This window comes from Cupressus sempervirens, chromosome 9 (assembly GCF_028749045.1).
Source record: "Cupressus sempervirens isolate cs-2001-9-10 chromosome 9, ASM2874904v1, whole genome shotgun sequence".
NCBI classification, from domain to species: Eukaryota; Viridiplantae; Streptophyta; class Pinopsida; order Cupressales; family Cupressaceae; genus Cupressus; species Cupressus sempervirens.
This window is the reverse complement of record NC_143126.1, coordinates 35,072,365-35,083,401: the sequence shown is the minus strand read 5'-3', so window position 1 is coordinate 35,083,401 and position 11,037 is coordinate 35,072,365.

Below are 11,037 nucleotides of genomic sequence, written 5' to 3'. Positions count from 1 at the left end.
TTAGTCATCTGATTGTAGAGGTTATGAGATAATTCACCGTGATGTTGAGAAAAGTTGTTGAGAGCAATAGTTGCAAGGTTATAGGGATTGGAAATAGTGCAAAGGAAAAGTGTAGCAGTTGATAATGTGAGCAGATATGAAGTGGCAGCAAAACAACCTGATGTGCAAGGAGGAGAATAGATGAATGAACCCTTCATAAGAGCCATGTCTCTTATTGGAAACCAACCATAGATGCTATCATGGAAGTTTGAATGTATCGAAGAAGAGATTCACATGAAATGCTAAAAGGGTTACCACTTGGTAAAAGCATTCACCATTGCATGGACTTGATTCTATATGAAAACTTGTCAAAGGAAACATATAGAATGAAGCCGATGGAGAGTGCGCAAGGTAAAAGAGAAGGAGAAGAGGAGAAGTAGTATTCATCAGATATTTGCTAAAAGAAACCTATACCAGTGGTAATAACTACCAAAGAATGACAAAGTATGGTATGCGTGTACAGATTCTCAAGCCATGAATAAGATCACGATAGAGTATCACTTTCACTAACCTCATATGGATTATTTGAATGGGGTGCAATACTTCACAAAAATTGATCTAAACAATGGGTATTGTCAGTTTCAGATCAGAGAATGAAAAACTGCTTTCAAAACCAAAGACAGCTAGAAGCAGCTGCAGTTGGCCAATCCCAAAGAGTACATTCAGGTAAAGAAGTTTCCATGTCCTCACAAGCTTCTATGGAAAGTTTATCATAAAATTCAGCAGAACACAATTTGAATTAGTGAAAAGGACACCTTAAGATATAGCATTGATTTAGATATATAGGAAATGTTCAGCCTCAAACTAGTGTGTCCATAAATTGGACCAAGAAGTGAAAAAAAACATGGAGAACAATAGAACAAAATATTAGAGGCGTGTTGATCAAAGAAGAAGAAAGCGGGAATTTCAAGTTGGGGGACTAGTACTGGCCCATTTAAGTTGAGAGAGGTTTCCACAAGGAAATTATAACAAGTTGAAGAGAAAGAAGATTGGACCATGCAGGATCTTAAAGAAAAGGAGCCAATGCCTATGTATGGATAAATCACCAATTATCATTATACTGATTCATATCATTCTTAGCAAGACCAAATTGTAAAAAAAAGTTGAAGTTTTACAGGATTAGGAGGAAAGTGGGGTACAACATTTCCCCCCGAAGAGAGAAGATTAAGTTCAAGCTATCATAGATATCCAAACAGTCAGAAGATAGAAGGAAAGGAAATCAAAGAGCATTTGATCAATTGAAGCAATAATACAGCTAACAAAACCACTTGTATGCCTACTTTTAAGGTGGCTAAGCAACTATTTCAAAATCTTTGTTACATGTCCATGAGACTTAGAGACACAGACATATTTTATCTACATGGAGAGGCTGATTTAGGAGTATCCAAGCCTTCCTTACTTCTTGCTGGCTTCTATTTGCTCAATTTTAGGTGTAGATTTTCTACTTCAATGTATTACTTTAGTTTGGTCCTTTTTGTTGGTATGCATATATCACCAATTATCATTATATTGATTCATATTATTGTTAGCAAGAACAAAATTGTGAAAACAAGGAGCAGCTTCAAAAGGTTATGAGAAAAGTTGGGTATGATAACTGCCCCTGAAGAGAAAACAAGTTCAAGCTATCATAGATATCCAAATAGCCAAGAACATAAAAGGAAAAGAATACAAAGAGTGTACGATCAAGTGAAGGAAAAGGCCAGTTGACAAAGCCACTTGTATGCATGCTTTTGAAGTGGCTAAGCAAGGGATAATAGTTCCAAAATCTTTATTACATGTCCATGGGCTTTAGACTAGGAACATTTTTATCTACATGGAGAGATTGCTTTAGGAGTACCCAACTCTTCCTTACATACTTGTTGCTAGCTTCTATTTGCCTAGTTTTACATGTAGACTTTCTACTTTGTTATGATACTTCGGTTTTGTTTGTGTTGTTTCAGGTGCTCAATTTGGAGGTTATTCCTTTAACCTTTTGGTCTGCCTGGATGGAATGTCTTCTTTTTTGAATCCTTCTCATTAAGAATAATACAATGTGAGCATGGACAAGGAGTGGTAGTCCTTGAGCCCCATTATCAGTAGCAATCAGTAGAATTAGCAAAAGTTAGTATACTTAGAAAATAAAGTATACTTAGCCTCTATTATTGAATTTTGTTCCCTATCACCCATATTCATTTCCTTTGCTATTCATGCTTCACACAGGAGTCTTTTTATATGATGATTTATTGTCAATCATGTCCATTTGCTACAAAACAATTCTCATTCTACAAATTCGAGATGCTAGAACTTTTGTGGATGTGCAGGCCATCAGAACATACTATAGAGAGGATGACGAACTTAATCTCAACTGTCTGACTCAGGCAAGTGATGTTTTATTGTAGAATCTTAACATATGGTTGTTCAAATTTTGTATCTCCTAAATGATTTCCTTTTAGTGTATAAGTTGCTATGCATAGTTGCCAAGTTTGGTTATTTTATCGGGCATATTAATGAAGAAGCATATTAGTTACTGTCAGTGATTATGATAATTTGATTAGTTATTGTCAATATTTTTTAGGCATTCTATAGAATAGTTCACATGCTTTCCCTATGATATGACATTTTGCATGCATCCTGCAGTGCCTCATCCAGTTGATGATGGATTACAGAGAGTGATCTGAAATGATGATGCTAAAAAACATCACAATCAAATCCAAAATGAACTTGCATTACAAATGGATTGTAGAAATTTGATATTGTTGATTTTGCATGCATGTCTACCAGGACAATCACAAATTAAACATATATTATGTTTAAGTTGTGATTGCTCTGGTAGACATGCATGGAAAATCAACAATATCAAATTTTCACAATCTATTTGTAATGCAAGTTCATTTTGGATTTGATTGTGATGTTTTTTAGTGTCATTGTTTCAGATCACTCTTCGTAATCCATCATCAGCTGGATGAGACATTGTAGGATGCATGAAAAATGTCATATCATAGGGAAATTTTTCATATCCCCTTTTCAAATAATTAAAAAATAATAATCTCTGCTAAGGTAGGCAGGCCCAAGAAAGTGAAGTTTCAGAAAAAGGGGTTAATCTTTGGAAACCGTTGGACTAATAAATGAAAATTATTATTAAAATATGTTTCATTAACCTCTCTTGGATGTGAGTTACGGTTATGCCCTCTTTTAAGGGGTTTGGAGGCATTTTGGTCTGATTCCAGAACTTGATTTTTGCTCATTCTTTGTTATTCTTCAGAGGCTGCCAAACCTATGGAGAAGGAGACCCAAGAATGAGAGTTTGCAAGTTTCTAGGGAGACCCAAGAATGGGAGTTTTCAGGTTTCCAAGAAGGCTAAGGATGGGAGTTTGAAGCCATTCCATGTGCATGCTCATACAGAGTTTGCCTTTGTGCTGAACAGTGCAGATTTGTGAGTTTTTGGGTGTGTTTTTTGTATGAGTTTGGTGTTTACAGTTGAGTATTTCATATCAGTTTGGGTTGATAATATATTTCAGACTTTAAGGTATTAAAATAGTGCTGAATATATTTATTGGGACGTGATTAAACTTTTGAGATAGATTATTAGTGTTTTTGTGGTGTTTCCGGGCATTTTTGTGTTAATTTCGGGAGCCCGATGAGCATAGTTTTTGTCTTGCATTTGTGAACTGTTGTGTAAAGGCTATACGGATCTAGAAATTCTATTTTGTAGGATTTTATGCTGCTGAAATTTCTGTAAAAATTTCCATTTTCAGATTTATTAATAATTTGTGAAGTTGTGAAGCTTTTGGCACTATTTTTAGCATACCCGATTTGGGGTTTGTTGAGAAATTTGGTGGATCTTTGTGATATTAGTTGTTTGATATTAAAGATCTGATTAGAGGTTGGAAATATCATATAAAATCAGAAAAGGGACATTTCAATTGTATCAGATCTATTATCTTGCCAGCCTGAGGGTTTGTAGAAGTTTGCATGTCAGTTTTGAGAACTACCCAAATCTTGCATGTCATAATTTATGGTTGCATGTTGCTTCTAATCAGCTGCATGTCAAAATTTATGGTTGCATGCTACTTTTAATCATTTTCATGTTATTTCTTGGTGAATTTGGTGGTTGTAGAAGTTTGCATGTCAGTTTTGACAACTACCTAGATCTTGCATGTTAGTTTTGACAACTACCCAGATCTTGCATGTCATAATTTATGATTTCATGTTGCTTCTAATCAGCTGCATGTCAAAATTTATGGTTGCATGCTACTTCTAATCATTTGCATGTTAGTTCTTGGTGAATTTTGTGGTTGCATGTTGCTTCTAATCAGGTGCATGTCAAAATCTATGATTGCATGCTACTTCTAATCATTTGCATGTTAGTTCTTGGTGTTTGAAGAAGTTATATCCTATTGGGGTTACACTCTACTTTATCTAGAATGGACAGGTATAGTACAGAGTCTCAGAGGACACGATCTTGGACAATTGATATCCAGAGTCAAAATAGTAGAAAGGATGGTTATTTAGACATTTGAGATAGACTTATAAAAATAAGCCATGACATGTCTGAACAGTTGGTTGAGCACCACCATATAATGAATGACACGTTGTCCGACCCAGCTAAGGTGGATAAGTTGACTAGATTTCTATTCGGTAGATTTTCTCACAAGGCAGATGACACAATTACCAAGAACTTGCATGAGGAGCTTGAGAAACTAGCTTATAGCCAGGAAGAGGTCTCAGATTCTACTCTACCATAGATTGATAGTAACGGTCAACTTGATACTCAAATTGAGACAATTGTTTATAAGTCGTCAAAGGGTGATGCCACAGTTATTCAGGATGGTATAGTTACAACAGGCAGTGACTAAAGTGTAGTGGGTTTAGATGATGATTATGAGGATGTTGTTGTGTAGGATGGTCAGATACCTCGTAGAGATGAGCAGACATTGAGCATTCATGATTTTGCTAAGAAAGAGTACTAGGCATAGTTAGATGCTTCATCACATGAGGTTGAGGTTGGTAGTACTTCACATGATTTGTCTAGCCAGCTGAAGGTGAACAAAGATAGTATTGTGACTTCATTATCTCATCATGACAGGTATGTGGAGTTAGTTGGTATTGGTCATATTACTCAGGTGAGGAGTTTGCTTGAGTTACTAGTTGATTCTAGTTTACAGATATGGACTCGAGATTGTTATATTGGTGTTTGGGATTTAGTTGACTGGAGATCTTTAACACTTTTTGGTAGCAATGTTTGTTTGGGTGCTATCATGGATATTATTAGTAGATTACACGGTGTTGTCTTTTCTTGTGCCAGTATCTTGTCCGATGTTGGTATTAGTTTTTATACACCAATGTTGGGCTTTGTTCATATATCTAGTCGACCATACTTGTTGGAATGTGTTGATGATATTTCATATTTGGCAGTGTGTATAGATGAGTCCCAAGATCATATTGGCATTGATGACATCCAAGAGGATGCAGTGGGAAGTTTTGAAGACTTAGTTTCCTTGAGTATAGAGGAGTTGGACAGCAATGCTAATATTTTTGATACTCCGTATGTTGATACGAGCTTTAGATTTGATTCACAGGATATGGATAGTAATACTCTAGAGACTAGTAACTTTGAGGATACTCCTTTAGATAGTGCATCAGAGGAGGTTTGTAGGAGACAGTCAAGCCAGTGCCATCATGTGTCTAATCAGTTGAGAGTTAGTGATCGAGACATTGCTATCATTTGCAAGCATTTTGATGCTACTCGTCAGTTGTTAGCAGTTTATGGATGGGGTTCTCCTACTAGTGATGAGCTGGAAGGTAGTTATCTTTCCTTGACAGAGATCCACTCTTTATGGGAGGCTATTTGGATTTTGAGATAGAATTATATGCAGTTGGTAGCCGACAGAGATTATCTTATGGAGTGGGGCAGTACAACATATGATGCATTGTTGGCCAAGGAAGATGAGGTGAGTGAGATTACTAAGCAGCTTGAGGTGACTTCTGAGATTCTTGAGAGTACACAGTTGGCTTTCAAGGAGTCACAGTTTCATTTGGCTAAGGTGACCATGGAGTTAGAGTGACTATAGTCTTTACCTGATTCTATACAGTCACAAGCTGTGGTGTTTGGTGATCCGAGGATGTCCATGGCCGAGATTGTCAGAGACAGTGGAGATGGGGATGCATCCATCCTTGATACTAACATTGACATATCAGGTTCATTCCCACTATAGTTAGGTTCAGTTGAGTTGGGTGCGATAGTAGATTTTGTGGTATGCCTAACATGGTGGTGACCTCTAGCACTAATGGCACGAAGACTAGAGATGATGTATCAAAGACTATGTGTGATGTTGGTGAGCTGATAGTTGGCATGGTTCCTACTAGTAATACTACTCCCTTGGTGATGTCTTTGGAGGTAGTAGTCAGTTCCAACTTGGTTAGTGATCGATTGCAGTTAGTTACATCTAGATTGCAGTCTGAGCCATTGACTGATATTAGCGCATTCTATCAACATTACATTGTGAGGTATGCTCATCAATTTACCTTTGATGACCATGTTGATGAGATGATGATATAGAGATGTACTTTGGTTCCTAGTGCTTATCATCAGTTATGGGATAGTTTGATGCCTCAGGATGAGAGTTGTGATGGGCACAACATGGCGATAGGTTCTGCAGTTGATAGCTTGATAATACATGACTTAGAGCAGGATTTTTGGAGTGATGCTTCAGTGGGTGTTGTTATTGATTCTACTCCTTTGGCTATGACATCTTCTGACTTAGCTGGTGATCAATCACAATGGCTTGTATAACTTGTTCATGGTGAGTTGTTGACTAAGGTTGGTTTTTTTTATCAACATTATATTGCAAGGTATGTACATCAGTTAGCATTTCATCCTTGTGTTGAGGAGTTGATGGAAGGAAAATTTGGTTTGGGTTCCATTTCTTGCTGTTTATCTTGTGATGGTTTTTTACCATCAGGGGTGCCATGTGGGAGCTATTGTTATGAGACAGTGGCTGGTGATTTGTAGAGTTGTGTTGATTGTAGGAGTTGTACAGTGTGTGGATTCTCCATACTTTGTACAGTTTCATTTGAGAGCATTCACCATTGTTGTAGAGTTGGATTGTGCATTCCATGTAGGCCAGTGAGATGCGTTGATGGTATTTACTATGTTGGTAGTTTGATTTTTCCACTTTACTTGGATTTTGATGTTCTAAGAGTTTGTGTCTCATGGGTTTTTGACTTTGATAGTTGTAAATTTGGAGTTTGGTTGAGCTATAATTTTCAGTTTTATTATGGATTCCTCTTGATCATATTGCAGAGGATATTGCAGGACCCTGTGTTAATTGGTAGTAGTATAGTTCATGACTACATTTGGGATCCAGGTGGATTGATTGGTTTATCGTTCATCCATTGCTTGAGGACAAGAAATTTTTGGGAGGGGAGGACTTGTCATGTCCCCTTTTCAAATAATTAAAAAAAATTAATCTTTGCTAAGGCAGGCAGGCCCAAGAAAGTGATGTTTCAGAAAAAGGGGGTTAATCTTTGGAAACCGTTGGACTAATAAATGAAAATTATTATTAAAATATGTTTCATTAATATCTCTTGGAAATGAGTTACGGTTATGCCCTCTTTTAAGGGGTTTGGAGGCATTTTCGGCTGATTCCAGAACTTGATTTTTGCTCATTCTTTGTTATTCTTCAGAGGCTGCCAAACCTGTGGAGAAGGAGACCCAAGAACGGGAGTTTGCAGGTTTCCAGGGAGATCCAAGAACGGGAGTTTGAAGGTTTCCAAGAAGGCTAAAGATGGTAGTTTGAAGCCATTCCATGTGCATGCTCATACAGAGTTTTCCTTTATGCTGAACAGTGCAGATTTGTGGGTTTTCGGGTGTGTTTTTTGTATGAGTTTGGTGTTTACAGTTGAGTATTTCATATCAGTTTGGCTTGCTGCTGTATTTCAGACTTTAAGGTATTCAAATAGAGCTTAATATATGTATTGGGACATGATTAAACTTCTGAGATAGATTATTAGTGTATTTGTGGTGTTTCCGAGCATTTTTGTGTTAATTTCGGGAGCCCAATGAGCATAGTTTTTGTCCTACATTTGTGAACTGTTGTGTAAAGGCTATATGGATCTGGAAATGTCATTTTGTAGGCTATTATTCTGCTGAAATTTCTATAAAAATGTCCATATTCAGATTTATTAATAATTTGTGAAGTTGTGAAGCTTTTGGCACTATTTTCAGCATACCCGATTTGGGGTTTCTTGAGAAATTTGGTGGATCTTTGTGATATTAGTTGTTTGATCTTAAAGATCTGATTAGAGGTTGGAAATATCATATAAAATTTGAAAAGGGACATTTCAAAAGCATGTGAATTGTTTTATAGAATGCCTGAAAAAAATTTACACCCAGGCGTTGGTAGAAATTTCTACCTTCATTGGTCAAAATTTCTACCTTCATTGGTCGAAATTTCTACCTTCAGATGTCAAAATTCTTTACCTTCATTGGTCAAAAGTTCTGCCTTCTTGGTCAATATTTCCTACCTTCAATGTTAAAAAATTTCTACTTTTATTGGTCAACATTGTCCACCCTCATTGGTCGAACTTTTCGACCATCATTGGTCAAAATTTCTACCGTTCCTTGTCAACATTCCCACCTTTGTTGGTCAAACTTTTCGACCTTTATTGGTCAAAATTTTCAGCTTTCATGGCCAAAACTTTCTACCATCGTTGCTCAAAATTTCTACTTATATTGGTCGAAATGGAAAACTTCAATGGTCAAAATTTTGACCAATTCTAGGAAAACTTGCACCTCAGTTATGAAGGCTTTTTCGACCAACATATTGGTCAAAATTTTGACCAACTAGAGTGTTGGTCGAAGTTTTGACCAAAATAATTCTGACCAATGACTTGGTCGACGTTGGTCGAAGATTGGTCGAAATGTAAGTTAAAATTTTGATCAATAATGGTCGAAAAGTGGCCTCAGATGTAGTAGTGCTTCGTCCACAGGAATCATAAGTATCAAAGTATAGAAAAACATCTTTTCAATGGGAAAGAAGAGACTACATCAAAGCCATGAAGAATGAAACCTCACCTATGGAAGTTGGAATATAATAGAATTAATCGTTGAGGTAATGTCGTTCCACCTAATGGTTTATGTTTGTAATTTATATATTTGTATTGTAATTTTTGTTTACTAATTGTGTAATTGATGATCGTGAAGGTCATCAAGGTAGTACTGAAAACCTTCCAAAGGGACTAAAAAGCTATCCTAGACAATTTAGTAGGTTTCCCTACTATGAGCACTTACAAATTGTGCATTTGTTTGATACTATGCATATTGGAAAGAGTATAATAGAGACATTGTGGAAAATATTGGATGGAAGGCATGACAAAGAAAAAATTGTCAAAATTTGTAATGACATTCATGAATCCTATCATGCATTGAAGAATTTCATTCACTCAAATAGCAGCAGATATCATATTAATATATATGCCCTTCCTTGGTTATTAACGGAGCAGGAAAGTGATGCCATCAAATAAGTCATATGAAAAATTTGATTTCCCACAAGATTTTCTACGAACATAAACAATCTCATGTAAAAAAAAAGTGAATTTGGGCTAGCGCTCAAAATGCATGATTGGCATACTTTCATCAAGGTAAGTAATGTTCTTATGTATTTACAATATATTCATAAACTACGTGTATTGTTCATTATGTTCTGTTAGAAAAAAATGAAATGATTGGTTTATAATTACTATAGTATGTGCCTCCTTTATCTCTCCTAGAGCACTTCAACAATAACATCAAACAAGTGATATACAATCTTGGAAAATACATGAGGTAAGTAGTAATATCTGTTCAATTTTTTGTATATATTTATTATATTTTCTATTTATTTTTCTTGCTATGTAATCTATTGTATATTATTTTGTAAAGTCTTGTATCTATATATTTTTTTATGACTTAAATCTCTTAATGTAGGTGGTTGTCATCTAAAGAAATCCATAAAGAAGATATAAACTATCAGAGAGAACAATTCCTCATTTACTGTGTGAAATGCAAAAATGTCTACCTCCAAGTTTTTTCAATGCACAGGAACACTACCTCATACACCTAGTTGAGGAGATTGAATTGTGTGGACTTGTACACACTAGCTCAATATGGATGGTTGAGAGGCACTTGAAATCTTTGAAGGTTTTGGTTTTAAAAAAATCACATCCTGAGGGTTCTATGGTAGAGGGATATATGGTATACCAGACTATGGTGTACATTACTGAATATCTTCCTAATTTTGCATCAAATATTCATGTAGATCACATTTGAGATCTCGAATCTTTTAAAAATTAGAAGGGGAGTACTTGATGGGGAAAGGTACATTGAGAAAAGTGAGAGGTAATAAATTATAAGATGTTATCGTAATAAATTATTTCTTAATCTTCAAAATAAATTGGTTGTAAGTTGTCTATTTTTTTTTTTGTACAGGTGCTCGAGAGTGGGATGCACTACATTTGTATATTGCAAACAATCTTGATTGGATGACGGTATGGATTGAATGATGTCAACATTTTGGTTGCACATTAACATGGTAAGGTGTTTCTTCATTAGTTAAAGAAGCTCATCGTAATGGAGATTCCAATGTTATGCAAAGGGAAATAGATTTAGCACGTGGTTCAAGAGATTTCTAGGTACATACAAATTTATTAATCACCTCTACATTTATCAACTCATGATACAATAATTTTGACATGTTTCACATATTATTGCAAGTTAAACACCACAAGGCTATGTTCTATAATGGTCAAAAATTTCACTTCAAAGTGTTGGATGACACAAAGAAAACTTGTGATTCAAGAATAACTACAATCTTTCAAGTGACTAATATTTCATCTAGAAATGACTTACATCCTCGAGAGTCTGAAAATTGATACGATGGCATTTTGGATGATATACATGAGTGTGACTTTAGTTCCTTCAAATTAGTACTCTTCGTTGTCAAATGGTACAGGCTACGACTTAATCCAAATGATCCTGAT